General features: G+C 50.7%; 1 protein-coding gene across 1 annotated transcript in view; it reads right to left on the bottom strand.

The window, feature by feature from the left end:
- The window catches only part of LZTS3 (leucine zipper tumor suppressor family member 3), a 32,449-nt gene extending 30,992 nt beyond the window's left edge, over positions 1-1,457 (bottom strand). Inside the window, exon 1 of the mRNA XM_019552972.1 lies at positions 1,210-1,457. The gene's annotated coding sequence lies outside the window, so the exon portion shown is untranslated. The remainder of the gene's footprint in view (positions 1-1,209) is intronic.
- Positions 1,458-3,669: the final 2,212 nt, after the last annotated feature.

The raw sequence follows: 3,669 nt of genomic DNA, 5'->3' as shown, positions 1-3,669 counted from the left end.
GTGGGAGAGGCCTGGCTGGACGATGAGGCCAGTTCTCTGCTGCTTTACCAATCCGGCTGTCGTAAATAGTATGCCTCTGCATCGTTTGTATGGGGATCGGCTCCAGGACACGGACCAGCAGCCCATTGCGTTAAGTGCTGTGCAAATGAACGAAGGTGAGACGAAGGCATTCGCGTGGGAGGAAGACTGAAGGAGTGACCCTCACTTGAGGGGAAACCTAATCCCAGCATAGCTCCCCAGGCTTTGCTGTTCTGACCGTGGATTGCTGACATATCTTTCACCAATTGCTCACGTAGCTAATGCTAGGAGGGATGACAAGCACACTGCAAAGTAAGGCAAGACCCAGGGAGCCTTAACTCAGTCTTGTTCAGTGCCTGCAAGCTGAAGTGCCCCACAGTACTTTCCTAAAAATTAACTTCTCTACAGCAATTGGGTAGTGTTAGCGTGCGCTAGCCACGCGAGAGCCAGGGCTTGTCCAACTGCATCCCAATCATGCAGTTGGTCCAATAAAAGATATCGCCCCCCAAAAGTCCTCTTTGCCTGTGGGAAGTCAAACAGCTTTGCTCCCCAAAACACCACTCCCACATCCCAGAGGCAGCCCCTGCTTCTCCCTCTGCTGTTGGAGCTCAAGAGGATTCCCCGCTCGCCGCCCAGGCCCTCTGCGTGCGGTAGAGTAGCTCCGAGTCTCAACTAGCAGAGGGCAAGGGGGGCCTTGCACGCTACCAGGTCACTGCCGTGCAAACTCCCCCCCAACACGCCCCGCCACCTCTCCGAAGCAGTCAGCTCGGGGGTGGAAAGCCAGCACCAGCGCACGGCACCACCGAACAAACAATACAGGCACGAAAGGCAAATAAAAGACGGCACGACGATCATGCCCACGCTTCCAGCTGCCTTTGACGCAGGCACTGGGGGTCTGCACAAGCAGCATTTGGAAGGAAGGAATTAAGTGTGGGGGGGGCGGGGAGGGGAGGCAGCTTTGCTGCAAACAGCGCAGGAAGCCAGCGGCTAATCCTGGCATAACTTTGCTTGCTCGGACCCCCTGCCTGGCTGCATAGATGCTCTCCCTGCGTGCTGGGCTGTTATAACTCCCTGGACCCAGGGCCATGCTCCCGGACCAGCATGGGCTCTTGCAAAGAAGCACCTTTGCTGCGCCATCCCCAGCCTGGAGCAGACAAGGCTTTTGGGGACGAGGAGCCAGGTGGCCATTACCTCTGGGATCCAGAGCCCTTCCTCCCATGCTCTGCTTGCAGGGCTGCGGGGTGGCTTCGACCTGCTCCCTGCCTGCAGGGACTGGCAGAAATACCTGCTGTAAACAAGAAATCACCTGTTGCCAGTAGTGCAGGCAGAGCTGCACCTCTGCAGGCCTGATTGGCTAAAGCCAGCAGGCTCTTCACGCCCTGAAGTCCCATTAACTCTTTCCTGGCAGGCAGAAAGCCTGCAAAGCCAAGGTAAAATCCTGCCTGCCGCGGCCCAGGCACATCGCGTCCCCCCGGCCTTCGCTCCTGCACTGGAGAATCGCAGCCCCACAGGAAAACAGGGCTCGGGAAGTCACCTAGTGCAACCCCCCGCTCAAGGCAGGACCAGCCCGGCCACGTCTCCGTCTAGCCTGCTCTAAAACGCTTCCAAGGATGGAGATTTCACAACTTCACCTGTTCCAGTGCTGGACCACCCTCAGAGCGAGAACATTTTTCTTAATACCCAGCCTGGGTTTCCCTTGCTGCAGTTTTGTGCCGCTCCCCTGCGGCCGCAGAGACCAGCCTGTCACAGCGGTTCCCTCCATAACCTTTCTGGGTTTAGTGGCACCCCATCCTCCCTCATTTCAAGGGCGCAGCCACTTTTTAATGATGGACAGAAAAAAACTAGAGCAATTCTCACGCTGCAAAGAACTCAGAAAGACTGAATGCTTCGGACACTGGTTGCCTGTTTGAAATCCCTGGGTTTATCGTGTGCATCACGTGTAGGTGTTTGCAGATCTAACAATGCTAATACACTGTGGCACCCCACAGCCCTTTAAAAAGGATCATACAGCACCGGGGTCTATCACCACCCTCGATGTAACCAGCCACCTGTTACAAATTGGCAGACTGTCATCACATCTCTGCTCGCTCTTCTGTTCTCTTCTCCAGGCTAAATAACACCAGCTCTCCCAACCGGTCCTTGTAAGTCCCGTTTCCCAAACCTCTGATCTTTTTTTTGCTTTTTGCTCAACTCCTCCCAAATTTCCACGTCTTTCCACAAGCACGATGCCCAAAACTGGGTGCAGTATTCCAAGGGAGGCTAAATAGGATGGAAAAATCACTTCCCCTGATCTGGAAGTGACACTTCTGTTAATGCACCTCTGGATGCTATTCACATTTCTATTTGCCACAATACTACTCTGTTGACTTGCTGTCTACCAAATTTTGGGTTTTTTGTTGCAGGACTGTGACCCTAGACAGTTCCCCAGTTTGCATTTGTGCACTGGACTGTTTGTACCTAAGTGCAGGATTATTAACTTGCCCTTATTGAATTTCACCCCATTTAATTCAGACCGTTTCTCTGAATTATCAAGGTCATTTTTAATCCCACCCTCCAAAGTGTCTGCTATCACACCCCGCGTGGTATCCTCTGCAGATTTACCGGATGTCCTGTCCTCTCATTCATAATGAACATGCTGAACAGTGCCAGACCCAGAGAAGACCCCTGGGGAACCCCACTTCGATACCACCAGTTTGATATCAAGCCCTTGATGACTACTCTCCGAGCACAATAATGTACCCAACCTCACAGTAGCGTCCTCTAGACTGTATTTCTTTAGCTTACTAATGAAGAGACAGTGTTTAAAGACCTGCTAAGGTGCATTGCATCTACCACTCTCCTACCCCGCGCAGAACCTGGTCACAGCAGGGAACCAGGTTGGGTCATGATTTTGTTGTTTAGTCTCTTCCCTTCAAATACAATAAAAAATCCTGGAGAAGAACAAAGGTCTGGATTTTCAAGTGTGAGTTTGGGTGCCTCAGCTCTGGGGAACTTCATTAGAGACCCCTTGGAGAAAAAAAGGAGAGGTCTCTTTTTCAGAAAGCACCTGTCTTTTGGGAGCCAAACACCCACATCCACGAGGCACTTCTGAAAGGCCTGGTCTAAAGCCCCATAAGTAATTGCTCACGCAGAAGCTTCATATCACCCTCCGACCAACACCCACATCCTATAACTGCCACCCCTAAGTATTACGATACCGTGCGCGGCATCTCCCATACAAAACGCATTCTGCAATGCTTTCTAGGAGTTATATCACATGCATGTGAGCGACTGGTATCATTCCTATAAATAAATGCCAGTGGTAAGCTCATTGGAGAGGGCTGAACAATTTTGGGTCACTCATCAATGGTTAAAATCAAAGTGTAATTACTTAGTTTGGCAAAAGATTTGCCTTGAATCTGAAATGACTGCTGACTTTGTAAGGACTTCAGCAACGGAGCTTTTTAACATCCACGGGTTTAACTTTCACACCTGCAGTTCTCGATTTGGGCATTTATATTTATAGGGAGGCACCACTCTTAAGGCCTGATTTAGAATCGGAAAACATCTATAACATCCTACGATTTTCTTTAACTCATAACTCTTCTTTTTTTCTTCTTCTTTTTCTTTTTTGAAGTGCACTGAGATCTGGAAAAGAAGCCAAAGCTGACA

The sequence above is a fragment of the Crocodylus porosus genome, unplaced genomic scaffold (genome assembly GCF_001723895.1).
Source record: "Crocodylus porosus isolate Cpor-Errol unplaced genomic scaffold, CroPor_comp1, whole genome shotgun sequence".
NCBI classification, from domain to species: domain Eukaryota; kingdom Metazoa; phylum Chordata; order Crocodylia; family Crocodylidae; genus Crocodylus; species Crocodylus porosus.
Note: the sequence above shows the minus strand (reverse complement) of the source record. Positions and strands in the feature narration are given on the sequence as shown.